This window comes from Aegilops tauschii, chromosome 6, assembly GCF_002575655.3.
Source record: "Aegilops tauschii subsp. strangulata cultivar AL8/78 chromosome 6, Aet v6.0, whole genome shotgun sequence".
Lineage (NCBI taxonomy): Eukaryota > Viridiplantae > Streptophyta > Magnoliopsida > Poales > Poaceae > Aegilops > Aegilops tauschii.
Window position 1 is genome coordinate 354,454,347 of NC_053040.3, and position 15,806 is coordinate 354,470,152.

General features: G+C 48.7%; 1 long non-coding RNA gene across 1 annotated transcript; it reads left to right on the forward strand.

Moving 5' to 3' along the window:
- Window positions 1–7,121: 7,121 nt before the first annotated feature.
- LOC141025648 (uncharacterized) lies at window positions 7,122–10,563 on the forward strand. Its single transcript, XR_012187897.1, has 3 exons — window positions 7,122–8,196; window positions 8,965–9,055; window positions 10,295–10,563. It is a non-coding gene; the product is annotated as an uncharacterized lncRNA (long non-coding RNA).
- The last annotated feature ends 5,243 nt before the right edge of the window (window positions 10,564–15,806 follow it).

Below are 15,806 nucleotides of genomic sequence, written 5' to 3' on the forward strand. Positions count from 1 at the left end.
TTGATTGTGGTTCCGTTTGTTTGTGTTCTTGTCTTGGGTAGAGCCGGGAGACGAGTTCGTGAACGAGGAACCTGTCGAGTACGCTTACGAGGATCAAGCTTTCGACAACTCTGAGAATCTTGCAGGCAAGATAACCACCCCTCGAAATCACTTCTATCTTTGCAATGCTAGTTGTTCGCTCTATTGCCATGCTCGCTACCTATCACTTGCTATATCATGTCTCCCATTTTAGCCATGTCAGCCCTAACCATCCTTTCCTAGCAAACCGTTGTTTGGCTATGTTACCGCTTTTGCTCAGCCCTTCTTATAGCGTTGCTAGTTGCAGGTGAAGTTGAAGTTTGTTCCATGTCGGAACATGGATATGTTGGGATATCACAATATCTCTTATTTAACTAATCCATCTATATATATTTGGTAAAGGGTGGAAGGCTCGGCCTTATGCCTGGTGTTTTGTTCCACTCTTGCCGCCCTAGTTACTGTTATACCGGGATTATGTTCCTTGAGTTTGCGTTCCTTACACGGTCAGGTGATTTATGGGACCCCATTGACAGTTCGCCTTGAATAAAACTCCTCCAGCAAGGCCCAACTTTTGTTTTACCATTCGCCGCCTAAGCCTTTTTCCCCCAGGTTTTCGCGAGCCCGAGGGTCATCTTATTTTAACCCCCGGACCAGTGTTCCTTCGAATGCTGGCCCAAACTGGGCGATGTCCGGCGCCCCCTGGGCAACCAGGGTCTATGCCAACCCGACGTCTTGCCCATCCGGTGTGCCCTGAGAACGAGATATGTGCAGCTCCTATCGGGATTTGTCGGCACATTCGGGCGGCTTTGCTGGTCTTGTTTTACCATTGTCGAGATGTCTTGTAAACCGGGATTCTGAGACTGATCGGGTCTTTCCGGGAGAAGGTTTATCCTTCGTTGACCGTGAGAGCTTATGATGGGCTAAGTTGGGACACCCCTGCAGGGTATTATCTTTCGAAAGACGTGCCTGCGGTTATGAGGCAGATGGGAATTTGTTAATGTCCGGTTGTAGATAACTTGTCACTTGACCCAATTAAAATACATCAACTGCGTGTGTAGCCGTGATGGTCTCTTCTCGGCGGAGTCCGGGAAGTGAACACGGTCTGTGTTATGTATGACGTAAGTAGGTGTTCAGGATCACTTCTTGGTCATTGCTAGATGACGACCGTTCCGTTGCTTCTCTTCTCGCTCTCATTTGCGCAAGTTAGCCACCATATATGCTTTTGCTGCTGCAGCTCCACCTCGTTGCACCTCCCTTTCCTACAAGCTTAAATAGTCTTGATCTCGCGGGTGTGAGATTGCTGAGTCCCCGTGACTCACAGATTCTACCAAAACAGTTGCAGGTGCCGACGATGCCAGTGCAGATGATGGCGTCGATCTCAAGTGGGAGTTCGACGAGGAACGTGGTTGTTACTATGTGTCTTTTCCTGATGATCAGTAGTGGAGCCCAGTTGGGACGATCGGGGATCTAGCATTTGGGGTTGTCTTATTTTCATCTGGATTTTGACCGTAGTCGGTCTTTATGATTGTATTTTGGATGATGTATGAATAATATTTATGTATTGTGTGAAGTGGCGATTGTAAGCCAACTCTTTATCCCATTCTTGTTCATTACATGGGATTGTGTGAAGATGACCCTTCTTGCGACAAAACCACTATGCGGTTATGCCTCTAAGTCGTGCCTCGACACGTGGGAGATATAGCCGCATCGTGGGCGTTACATGTAGCGCCCAAGGTCGCACTCCAAGCACGCCCAGCAGCACGGAGGCCGCCGGAGCTGCGATACAGCGACGCCGGAGCTGCGATGCAGCGGTTCTCGACGTTGCCGGAGTTCCGATGCTCGGCCGCGACGCCGCCCGAGCTGCGATGCCAGCAGTCAACCGGTCGTCGACGCCATCAGAGTTGTGATGCAGCGGTCCTCGACGCCGCCGGAGCTGCAATGCTCAGCCGCGCCGCCGCCCGAGCTTCGATACAACGAGGCCGCCGGAGTTGCAATGCAGGGACGTCAGAGCTGCAATGCAGCGGTTGTCGATGCTGTTGGAGCTGCGATGCAGCGGTCCTCGACGCCGTCGGTAAAATCCGGTGGCGAACCTGTGTTACAGCACCATGCGTGTTGGCGTGTTGCTATGCAGCTCCACCGGCGGTGAGACCTGGGACGCAGCAATGACATTGCACTAGAGCTCCGCCCCGCCCACCAACGTGCTGCATTCACTACAAAAAAATACACTTCCGTGATGATACGTGTTTGTCACAGTAGGTCACGTTTTCTGTCATGCATGTACATCCATGACAAATTTATGACAGAATCAAGATAGTGATACCTGTGCTGTCATAGAAGTGTTCCATGACATTACCAAAATTATCATCACGGAACTGTCCACTTCTATGACGCCCCCGATTCAATCGTACACTAATCATGCACGCAAATGTGTACGATCAAGATCAGGGACTCACGGGAAGATATCACAACACAACTCTAAAACATAAATAAGTCATACAAGCATCATAATACAAGCCAGGGGCCTCGAGGGCTCGAATACAAGTGCTCGATCATAGACGAGTCAACGGAAGCAACAATATCTGAGTACAGACATAAGTTAAACAAGTTTGCCTTAAGAAGGCTAGCACAAACGGGGATACAGATCGAAAGAGGCGCAGGCCTCCTGCCTGGGATCCTCCTAACTACTCCTAGTCGTCGTCAGCGGGCTGCACGTAGTAGTAGGCACCTCCAGTGTAGTAAGAGTCGTCGTCGACGGTGGCGTCTGGCTCCTGGGCTCCGGCATCTGGTTGCGACAACCAGGTAGAAGGGAAAGGGGGAAAAGAGGGAGAAAAGCAACCGTGAGTACTCATCCAAAGTACTCGCAAGCAAGGAGCTACACTACATATGCATGGGTATATGTGTAAAGGGTCATATCGGTGGACTGAACTGCAGAATGCCAGAATAAGAGGGGGATAGCTAATCCTGTTGAAGACTACGCTTCTGGCCACCTCCATCTTGCAGCATGTAGAAGAGAGTAGATGGTAAGTTCACCAAGTAGCATCGCATAGCATAATCCTACCCGGCGATCCCCTCCTCGTCACCCTGTTAGAGAGCGATCACTGGGTTGTATCTGGCACTTGGAAGGGTGTGTTTTATTACGTATCCGGTTCTAGTTGTCATAAGGTCAAGGTACAACTCCGAGTCGTCCTTTTACAGAGGGACACGGCTATTCGAATAGATAAACTTCCCTGCAGGGGTGCACCACATAACCCAACACGCTCGATCCCATTTGGCCGAACACACTTTTCTGGGTCATGCCCGGCCGCAGAAGATCAACACGTCGCAGCCCTACCTAGGCACAACAGAGAGGTCAACACGCCGGTCTAAACCCTATGCGCGCAGGGGTCTGGGCCCATCGCCCATTGCACACCTACATGTTGCGTACGCGGCCGGAAGCAGACCTAGCCCCCTTAATACAAGTGCGAGCTTACGGTCCAATGCGGCGCGCGCCGCTCAGTCGCTGACGTCACGAAGGCTTCGGCTGATACCACGACGTCGAGTGCCCATAACTGTTCCCGCGTAGTTGGTTAGTGCGTATAGACCAAATGGCCAGACTCAGATCAAATACCAAGAACTCGTTAAGCGTGTTATTTTTAAGTATCCGCGGACGCCGACCAGGGCCAGGCCCACCTCTCTCCTAGGTGGTCTCAACCTGCCCTGTCGCTCCGCCACAAAGTAATAGTCGGGGGCCGTCAGGAACCCAGGCCCACCTCTACCGGGATGGAGCCATCTGTCCTTTCAGCCCCCTCATCAGAATCACTTGCGGGTACTCAACGAGCTGACCCGACTTTAGTCACCACATGTGTCATGTATATAAAGTATATAGTATATACTCGTGATCACCTCCCGAAGTGATCACGGCCCAGTAGTATAGCATGGCAGACGGACAAGAGTGTAGGGCCACTGATGGAACACTAGCATCCTATACTAAGCAGTAGGATAGCAGGTAAGGGTAACAACTGTAGTAACAATGACAGGCTATGCAGCAGAATAGGATTAACCGAAAGCAGTAACATGCTACACTACTCTAATGCAAGAAGTATAGAGAAGAATAGGCGATATCTGGTGATCAAGGGGGGGCTTGCCTGGTTGCTGTGGCAAGAAGGAGGGGTCGTCAACTCCATATTCGAACTGGGGGTCACCGGCAGTCTTGGGGTCTACCAGAAAGAAGTAACGAAGGGGGAACACAATAAATAACAGAGCAATCAAAGCATCAAAAAGCATAACATGTCGATACGCGGTGCTAGGGGTGACCTAACATAGTGGTAGCTGATACCGGCGAAGGGGGGAAACATCCGAGAAAGTATCCCCTGTGTTTTGCGTTTTCGGACAGATGAACCGGAGGGGGGAAGTTGCGTGTTCGCTATGCTAGGGATGTGTGGTGGACGAACGGGTTGCGTATTCGGATTCGTCTCGTCGTTCTGAGCAACTTTCATGTACAAAGTTTTTTCATCTGAGTTAAGGTTTGCTTTATATTAATTTTCAAAGTTTTAAATGATTTTCTAATATTTGGATTTAATTTAATTCGAAACTAAATTAGTATCTAAATGCTATGGGTACACAGGAAGTGTACCCAGAAGTGTGCACCTAAGGCTGACAGGTGGGGACAGTTGAATAAGTCAATTGCCTAGTCAACAGGTCCAGTCAGCAACCAATAGGGCGTTGACTGGTCAAACCTGGCTAGTGGGACCCACTGGTCAGTCAGCGACAGCGACTGTTAACAGAGTTTTAGTAGTTAATCTAATTACACTAATTAGTGAGGTGGGACCAGGCTGTCGGTGGTTCATTTTTTAACAGGGTTTTATTTAACCAATCTGATTAATTAGTGAGGTGGCCCCACGTGTTGGTGGCTATTAGGGTGCCGGTTAGTGCTAATTAGCGTTTAGGTCAAAATTAATCTAGGCGGGCCCACACGTCAGTGAGCCAGCCCGTTGGCTTAGGCGTGCGTGTGTTGTGCGCGCCAGCGAGGCACAGGGGACGACGGAGGTGCTCGGGAGCACAACTCCGGTGACGGGAGGGCGCGATGAAGGACTCGTGGAGCAGGAGCTGCGACGGAAACGCCTGTGCGCGGGTGGCCGGAGTAGCGAGCGGTTGTGGGCACGGCCCCATGCGACCAAGCGCGCGTGGGTGCACGGTCGAGCAAGGCAGGAACAAGGCGGGGGGCGCGACGCGCAGGGTCGGGGTGAGGCAGGGGAGGACCGGGGCGGGGCCCGTGCACGAGGATGCACGGCCGTGCGTGGCCGTGCTCGGGCACTGTAACGGCAAGCAGAGGAAGGGATGGGGAAGACGGGCGGTGCTCACGTTCGTCGTGAGAAGGGGGCGGCGAGGCTCGAGGTCGGCCGGTGAGGAGGATGACGGGGACGGCGTGCGGCGGTCGAGGCGTGGTGAAGACCCGCGGGGAGTGGGTTGGGGAGGACGTCCGGCGGCGCTGGCAAAGCAGAGGAGGGGGAGACGGGGCGATCCGGCGGCGAAGCGGCGCCGGCGAGGTGACGCCGCGGAGGAGGACGGAGGCGCGACAGGGCGGGCGACGGGCGGGGTCTGGAGCGTCGGTTGCCTCGATCCAGATCCACTCGGGGCGGGGTGGGGAGACGAGGTGGATCGGGGGACGAGTGGGGGTTACGGGCGACGTGGGTTAGGTTTGGGGGGTTATGGGGGCGCCGGCCGGGCCGGCCTGGCTAGCCCAGTGGCCAGCTGGGCTGAGGCCCAGCGGGGGGGGGGGGGTTCTTTTCCTTCTTTTTGTTTGTTCTGCCTTTTTTTATATTCTATTTCTTTTCTGTTTTCTTTTATTTTTGTTTTATAAAATTTAAAAGCGACAATTAATTTGGTGTTATTAAATAGGTCACAGCCCCAAATACATTGGCACTTTAAATAAAGTATTTTGCATTTGCTTATTACTTTAAAAGCACTTTAGATAATTGTTTTATCGTTTTTTTAGTTTATTTAGTGCATTTAAGTATTTTATTAAAAGATGATTTCTTCACCAACATTTATTATGGATTATTTGACACATTAGGAACAATTTAGTTTTGACTTTTGAAAACTTTAATTGTTTTGACTTTGATTCAAACTTGAATTTGGATCGGTTCTAAACTAACGCGAGAATATCAATAGTAATCGAGGTGACATGGCATCATTACCAGAGGGTTACTGTAACTTGATTACCCGGGCGTCACAATTCTCCTCCACTACAAGAAATCTCGTCCCGAAATTTAAGAGGTGGAGTAAGGGGATGGAATTGATTACGAAATTCTAACGGATCTTCTCGGTCTTGGTTGCTCTTCTCGAAGAGGTCGATCCATTACGTTGAGGTCTTCATTTCTCCGCTTCAGGTCATCATGATGAAGTCGTCATCATTCCTTCGGGATTTCCATCGTACTTACGAAAGAATAAAGGGTGGGTTTTCCGGGAGAACGGACCTCTACAATGTTTGCTTATCTAGCAGATAACATCAGGGAAGGTGGCAGAAAGTAACTCTCGAATTGAAACCTTAGACATTATCGAGAGCAAAGTGAGGAGGTATCATGAGAAGTTTCGAGCGGATAGACAATCGTTCGCTGCCTGAAACAGAGTGTGAAAGGGGTTCAAGGCAACGGGAATAAGTATTGTGTAACGCCCTGAGACCGACGCTCCAGACGCCTTCCATGTTTTCGTGTGCGCCGTGTGTTTTATTTGTGTGTTGCACTCATCATTGCATCATCGCCTTGCATCCGCATGTTTTTAAAACTTGCATCCGCTCGTAGTTGCCGCGTCCCCCCCTTGCGTTCGTTGACCATTCTGAGCCTAACCGGATTTTCGATTCTCTCTTGTCTGACCGTTTGACCCTCTCTGCACAACCACCGAACCCCTCCTTGCGCAGTGCATAGACCCCTCTCGCGCGTCCGGAACCTCCCCGAACCCGACCCGGGTTGTTGTCTCCGTTGGATTCAGATCATCCCCAAACATCTACAAAACATCACCGTTTTCTTCATTGGACTTCCTAAACTATATTTTCTCAGCCGTCCGATTTTAATCAGATGTACCCCTTTCTTTCCCTATATAAAGACCCCTAATGTAAATATGGACAAACCCTAACTTCTAGGGAGATGTCCCATCCTTCCTCCTAGCCGCCACCCTTGTCCATTCTCTCCCTCCTCGGGATCTCCTCGATCCAAATTCCCCCCTCGCTTTCAGCACCAGGCCGCCACTGCTCGCAGCCGCCTCCCCTCCCGGCTCCCGTGCGTGTCCAGCACCAAAGGAGAGGCTTCCTCGATCCTCTCCCGAGCAGGTGCTCGCCCGGAGCCCCTTCCCCGCGCCGCCGTTCGTCCACGCCTCCAGCGCCCGTGCTGCCTCTCCAGCCGCCGCCGACCTCCTTCGTCTCGTCCCAGCGCCGGACGGGGAGCCGCGACTCCCGTCGGTCCTCCTCACTGCCCGAGGCTGCTACCTTCCCGTCGTCCTCGAGCAGGAGCTCACGCCGGAGCTCCATCGCCACACGTTGCCCCTCGCCGGAGCAACACCAGCAGGACCCTGCGGTCTCCTCTGCCCTCTCCTTGAGCCAGCCGCAAGCAGCTCCATCACCAGGCTGACCCCATCGCGCCTTCACCCTGGGTGCCTCCTCCTCGCTCTCTCTCTCTCACACACATCTCTCTCTCTCTGTACTTGTCGCAGCAAGGAACGCCGCCGCCAAGTACTTGCCGGGAGCGACGCCGCCCGGATCTGGCCGTCGTCCGCGTCGCCGCCTCGCTTCATCTCCGCCACGATCCGGTGCCATCGACCACCCCCGCGCCTCTGCCGCCCCGCCATGTTCCTGGAGCCACGGCGCCCGCTCGTCCTCTGCTTCGGGCGACAGGGACATGCGCCTTCTCCTGCCGCGTTGACCTCCGCATTTGGCCACGCCGCCCGCCTGCTCCTTCAAGTCCGTCGAGGCCGGTCCTCCCTGCTGCCCTCTCGCCCGGATCCAGCCGCGCCATGGACTCCTCTACTTTGCGCCGCCGCCAGCACAAACTGCTCGAGCCCCGCGCGACCGTGCGCGTTGACCGCGCTCCTCCTCGTCGTGCAACTGGCCAGCCTCCCACGCGCTCGTGGGCCGCGCCACGGCCCAGCCACCCGCTGCGAGATCCCCCTGCCGGTCTCCCTCTACGCCAACCTGGGCCTCAGCCCGTGGTGAGCAGCCCAGTTCCAGCAGATTCGGACTATTATGTTTTTTTCCTGGTTCTACGAATTTGCCTATTTATCCAGTGAACGATAGATTTGCAGAAAACCCCTCATACATCATGCATATCATAACTTCACAACCGTGCATCGGATTAAAATGTTTTTAATATGTAAAATGCTCAAAAATTTGTGTAGTTTAATATTATGTCACTCTCATTCATGTTTAAAATGTTTAAAATGCTGTTTGTTTAAATTTGCTTAAATGCCATGTTTAGATGATTTAATTCATAACTAAATAACCGTAGCTTGGATTTTAATAAACTTTATATGTAAATGGGGTAGAAAAATGCCTAGTTTAACTTGGTGCACTTCATTTTGCTGTTTAACAATATTAAAATTGCGTTTATGGCAGAGTAGTACCAAATCTAAATTATGGACATGAGGATTTTCCGGAAATTGTTGTTTGTTGTTCCGGCCTCATTTAAATTGCCTAAAATGTGTAGTTTACTTATGTCTCACCTCTTGCCATGTTAATCAACATTTAATATTGTTGGGTACATAAATGAGAGAGAACTAAATAATTGATGTGGTGTTTCGTCAATATGCAACTCGTTGCATATTAAGCTCCACTTAATTTGTAGTGTTGTTTGTTGCACTTCGCCATGCCATGCCTCATTAAACCGGACATGCATCATATTTGTTTTTGCATCATGCCATGTGTATGTGGTGGTTGTTTACTAGGTTGCTTGTTTCTTTCCGGGTTGCTTCTCTCGTTAGCTTCGGTTTCGTTCCGGAGTTGTGAGGGTTCGTTCGACTACATTCGTTTGTCTTCTTCATGGACTCGTTCTTCTTCCTAGCGGGATCTCAGGCAAGATGACCACCCCTCGAAATCACTTCTATCTTTGCTTTGCTAGTTGCTCGTTCTATTGCCATGCTGCGCTACCTACCACTTGCTATATCATGCCTCCCATACTGCCATGTCAGCCCTTAACCTTTTCACCCTTCCTAGCAAACCGTTGTTTGGCTATGTTACCGCTTTGCTCAGCCCCTTCTTATAGCGTTGCTAGTTGCAGGTGAAGATGAAGTTTGCTCCATGTTGGTTTATGATTATGTTGGGATATCACAATATCTCTTATATTATTAATGCATCTATATACTTGGTAAATGGTGGAAGGCTCGGCCTTATGCCTGGTGTTTTGTTCCACTCTTGTCGCCCTAGTTTCCGTCATACCGGTGTTATGTTCCTTGATTTTGCGTTCCTTACGCGGTTGGGTGATTTATGGGACCCCCTTGACAGTTCGCCTTGAATAAAACTCCTCCAGCAAGGCCCAACCTTGGTTTTACCATTTGCCTACCTAAGCCTTTTTCCCTTGGGTTCTACAGACTCAAGGGTCATCTTTATTTTAAACCCCCGGGCCAGTGCTCCTCTGAGTGTTGGTCCAACCTGTCAGTCGTCGGTGGCCACCAGGGGCAACTCTGGGCTGGCCTACCGGAAGCTTGGACAATCCGGTGTGCCCTGAGAACGAGATACGTGCAGCTCCTATCGGGATTTGTCGGCACATTCGGGCGGCTTTGCTGGTCTTGTTTTACCATTGTCGAAATGTCTTGTAAACCGGGATTCCGAGACTGATCGGGTCCTCCTGGGAGAAGGTTTATCCTTCGTTGACCGTGAGAGCTTATGATGGGCTAAGTTGGGACACCCCTGCAAGGTATTATCTTTCGAAAGCCGTGCCCGCGGTTATGTGGCAGATGGGAATTTGTTAATAGCCGGTTGTAGAGAACTTGACACTTGACCTTAATTAAAACACATCAACCGCGTGTGTAGCCGTGATGGTCTCTTCTCGGCGGAGTCCGGGAAGTGAACACGGTTTCTGGGTTATGTTTGACGTAAGTAGGAGTTCAGGATCACTTCTTGATCATTGATAGTTCACGACCGTTCTGTTGCTTCTCTTCTCGCTCTCCTTTGCGTATGTTAGCCACCATATATGCTTAGTGCTTGCTGCAGCTCCACCTCATTACACCAACCTTTCCTTTAAGCTTAAATAGTCTTGATCTCGCGGGTGAGTGATTGATGAGTCCTCGTGACTCACAGATACTTCCATAACAGTTGCAGGTGCCGATGATACCAGTGCAGGTGACGCAACTGAGCTCAAGTGGGAGCTCGATGAAGATCTTGTTCGTTGTGTTGTTTCTTTTCATGTTGATCAGTAGTGGAGCCCAGTTGGGACGATCGGGGATCTAGCAGTTCGGTTGTCTTCTTTTATTTTGGTTCCGTAGTCGGACCTATGTGTGTATCTTGAATGATGTATGAATTCATTTATGTATTGTGTGAAGTGGCGATTGTAAGCCAACTCTTTATCCCATTCTTGTTCATTACATGGGATTGTGTGAAGATGACCCTTCTTGCGACAAAACCACAATGCGGTTATGCCTCTAAGTCGTGCCTCGACACGTGGGAGATATAGCCGCATCGTGGGCGTTACATATTGTGTCTAATACCAGAGATGATCACAGGGAAGGTGGCTCGTGAATTACATACGAAGCCAAGCATGAGGAATATCTTTGGAAACAGGGTGTACAGGACAGTCAGGTTTCGATCCTATGGAACTGTGGGTTATGGGCCCACCATGTGGGTTAAAAGTAGGAAGGGCGATGACGTCTTGCACGATCATGTAAGCAAGGCATGTCCGAGGTTATCCTGTCAGTTATATGTCACTAACAACGTTGGTACCAAGGGCGAGGGACGAAGAGAACCATTTTCCTGCTCGTTGAAACGAGGCGGACCAATAGGCAAAGTTCTCGTCCATCGGTGGTTACCGGAAGGTCATCAACAATAGTAACAGGGTCTTACTGACAGAGTTGTACACCGAGGTGTTTACATAAGCAGGAGAATATTACTGCTCAGATCATATAGATCACAAGAAAGGTTAAACCAAATAATGGAAAGGAAAAATATGATTATCAGACATTCCAGGGGTATATCCTTCCCAATGATAAGCAGAGCATGATATCCGTGACAGGATATAATGTAGAAAACCCTTCAGATAAGGGGAGAGTAATTTCATGACAATACCCATACAACGGTGTTTTGGATAATTGTTAAAGAAAAGATAGCATTTTGCTTCAAATGTTCTTATTGAAGATCGGAGTAACACAGACATGCTTCGAGATAGCTTTGACAAGGTCTTCAAGCAAAGGTAAGACCTTGGATACACAAAGGATCCATCAGGAAAAACTTATTAAACAAGTCATTCAATTTCCTCATGGAATAATGGTTAACCTTGTTAAAAAGGAAACTATAACACTAGGTCCTCCGGCCAGGTGTGCTAGGCATGACATCACCTTACCGAGTCATAAGAGGACCAATGTTATAACTCTTGAAAGTATGTTCCAACCATCATATCTAACCGAGATTCAAATCTGATTGGTGTCAGGATACCTCAGACTCGGGATGCCTGAGAAGAAAAAGGTGCGACAAATTGACGAGAAGACATTATAAGATTCTCGGGAAATGAACTATGGAAGCGAGTTCCGAAACAAGAGTTCATCATAAACCAAGGAGAGGACGACGAGGTGGCTGATGGTCTCAGCAACAATTCATCAGAATTTCAAAGGATGGATTTCCACAATTATGTGAACAAGGAGATAACATTTGTCAGATCAATGATATAATGAGATATGCTCGAGGAAAACATACCCAATTAAACATCAGTTGAAAGGTGCACCCGAAATATGGGCTTATGTAGCATGACCGATGTTAGAATGGTGATTCGATAGCCAATGGTCTAAGAATGAAATGTCGACCATTAACTTCAAAGCAATAGGGTTGCTAGAATTTTGAAGTCGCACAGCATAGTTCAATTGTCGGTTTTCCGCTTAGAAACAACACGGGGACCAAGGAATGATCGGAGATGGCAGGAAGTATCACATGTACCAAGAATGCATAAGAGGTGGTGAAATTCTCACGACATTATTGACATAAAAGATGGTAATACTCCAAGGTAAAGAAGAACAATTGCTGGATAGCATGGATCTCAAGGTATAACACAAAACACGAACAAGTTTGTGTTGAACGGAAGGCAATAAAGTGGTCGATGATAACACAAATCATTGAGGGCAAGGATGGTATTTCTCTTCATGCATTCAATTGATATCCTGGAAGAGCTCAAAATGTTGATGATGATCACGACACAATTGTCGAGAGATTTCACGAAGAAGCAATCGAACAGCGACGACATCAAGAAAAAGCAATGGTGAAGCGTAGGGTCATTGGACCACGGATACGACACACACTCGGAATCAAGCTTGATGTTCAAGGCGAAATGATAAGACGAGGAAGATCGATTGTAAGATTAGCTCACCGTCGAAATTTGTGCTCCGGGAAGAAGGACCCGGTAGCACAGTTAAAATTTAGCACGATAATGATATAGCCAATCAGGCTAGGAATGACGTGATCGAGTACAAACTCGCAAGTAAAGAAGATTACTAAGAGTTGTTTAATCGCGACGCAGACTCGATTCAGTTATCGATGTCCTTGAGTGTTTAATAACTCGAAGCCCGTGAAAAACTGTAATTAGTGAGAATGTAGTACTTGATGAAGAACTCATAAGAAGTTATGCAGTTCCAAGATAATCTCGAGATACCAGGGGGGTAATACTCGACGACGAATCAAGGTAGAGGTTGGACTGGGGTATTCCTCTGCAAAAGACAAGTGCTTAAACTTGCACGAGAAATGGTATTTAAAGGAGAACATGGTTGGAACCACGATTGCAAAAGGCCAGTTCCCAGATATATGATGAACTTATACCAAAGGAATAATTAATTTAAGAGAAGCTTTAATGATAAGAGCTACATCGTGTCCATGGGCATGAACACAAAGTTCAAGGTCGACTCCCACTTCTCCAATGCATAACCATTCATTCACTTCTCACTTTCGAAAAAGTTGTAGTGTTGAAATTTTATCTGGCAAAATACCAGAAGAGTACGACTCATGAAAACTTTCGAGTTCACACATATTATGGAAGGCATAGGTTCAACCCATCGGGGCATCGTCGAAACATATACCCCAAGCTTCAATAGTAAATATCACCAGCTCGAAAGCAAAGCATGGTTGGCCAAATCAAGGAATAGGATTTACAAAAGGCATTATGTATCAGGGAAAGAACTTCCAAAGTGATTGAATATGAAGGACGTTGTCGGATAAAATCCAACAAGGTTCTGATGGTCCATAAAGGATCTGATGTGAGTATCGGCTCACAACCAGAGGAAGAATCAATGCAAAGACATTGGATTATAGAAACAACTGAGTGACTTAGAGCTCAATTGCAAAGGAATTATGATTTACAAAGCGAAGGATCAGAAGCAGACGCTCTGATCAAGGATGGATAAGTTCAATAGACTTAGGGGCACAATCGACGACAATTTGATTGGCGAGAACCAGCTCACGTTTAAAATGACGTCTGAGCCGGAAGGATGAATTCTAGGATCTGATTGAGGATTGCGAGCATTCGCAACAAATTGACTCAACGGACTCAAAATGATAATGACAAGAGATGCCAATAAGATTATAGACTTATGGGATTAACCATAATGCAAGCAAGTAAGAATTTCAAGAGCAATAGGCTACTCAGGATTTTCGGAAGTTCAAATAGTATTTTGAAGACTTTTGTGAAATACATGAATCAACTGGGGATGAGAAAATATCCGGTGAGTGCTAGAAATTATCCATAGTGGTATTCATGTGGCAAAGAATAGCAAGGCAGTAAGCTCAAAGGATTCTCAGAGCAACAGAGAGAATTTCGGGGTATCTTGTAATAACAAGATCAACTGGGAAGCATTGTATGAATGGCGAGTATACGTGGTTATCCACAGGGGTTTATCGATGGCAGGGAATTGCAAAAGCGACGCCATAAAGTGTCAAGAGAACATCGGAGAGTATCTACGGATTCTTCTTGTGAAGCAGACGATCATCTGTAATACGGGGCTCTCCGGTAGAGAGTATTATCGAGAACCTAGAGTCAGAGTTAGTAAAATCGTTTAACCCAAATAGAAGAGATGTCAGAGTCCTAGAGTATAGGTTGAGGAATAAAAGATCCTACTACCACCCAATGGCGACGTGTGCCCGTAAGACACACAACCATGTTAGTAAAAGGTTTGCAATGTCTAGACTCGACTTCGGCCAAGGAGTTAGAAAGGGGGATTCTTACAGGCAGTCGGCTCTGATACCAACTTATGACGCCCCCGATTCAATCATACACTAATCATGCACGCAAACGTGTACGATCAAGATCAGGGACTCACGGGAAGATATCACAACACAACTCTAAAACATAAATAAGTCATACAAGCATCATAATACAAGCCACGGGCCTCGAGGGCTCGAATACAAGTGCTCGATCATAGACGAGTCAGCGGAAGCAACAATATCTGAGTATAGACATAAGTTAAACAAGTTTGCCTTAAGAAGGCTAGCACAAACGGGGATACAGATCGAAAGAGGCGCAGGCATCCTGCCTGGGATCCTCCTAACTACTCCCGGTCGTCGTCAGCGGGCTACACGTAGTAGTAGGCCCCTCCAGTGTAGTAAGAATCACCGTCGACAGTGGCGTCTGGCTCCTGGGCTCGGGCATGTGGTTGCGACAACCAGGTAGAAGGGAAAGGGGGAAAAGAGGGAGAAAAGCAACCGTGAGTACTCATCCAAAGTACTCGCAAGCAAGGAGCTATACTACATATGCATGGGTATATGTGTAAAGGGTCATATCGGTGGACTGAACTGCAGAATGCCAGAATAAGTGGGGGATAGCTAATCCTGTCGGAGACTACGCTTCTGGCCACCTCCATCTTGCAGCATGTAGAAGAGAGTAGATGGTAAGTTCACCAAGTAGCATCGCATAGCATAATCCTACCCGGCTATCCCCTCCTCGTCGCCCTGTTAGAGAGCGATCACCGGGTTGTATCTGGCACTTGGAAGGATGTGTTTTATTAAGTATCTGGTTCTAGTTGTCATAAGGTCAAGGTACAACTCCGGGTCATCCTTTTACCGAGGGACACGACTATTCGAATAGATAAACTTCCCTGCAGGGGTGCACCACATAACCCAACACGCTCGATCCCATTTGGCCGGACACACTTTTCTGGGTCATGCCCGGCCGCGGAAGATCAACACGTCGCAGCCCTACCTAGGCACAACAGAGAGGTCAGCACGCCGGTCTAAACCCTATGCGCACAGGGGTCTGGGCCCATCGCCCATTGCACACCTGCACGTTGCGTACGCGGCCGGAAGCAGACCTAGCCCCCTTAATACAAGTGCGAGCTTACAGTCTAATGCGACGCGCGCCGCTCAGTCGCTGACGTCACGAAGGCTTCGGCTGATACCACCACGTCGAGTGCCCATAACTGTTCCTGCGTAGTTGGTTAGTGCGTATAGACCAAATGGCCAGACTCAGATCACATACCAAGAACTCGTTAAGCGTGTTATTTTTAAGTATCCGCGGACGCCGACCAGGGCCAGGCCCACCTCTCTCCTAGGTGGTCTCAACCTGCCCTGTCGCTCCGCCACAAAGTAATAGTCGGGGGCCGTCAGGAACCCAGGCCCACCTCTACCGGGATGGAGCCACCTG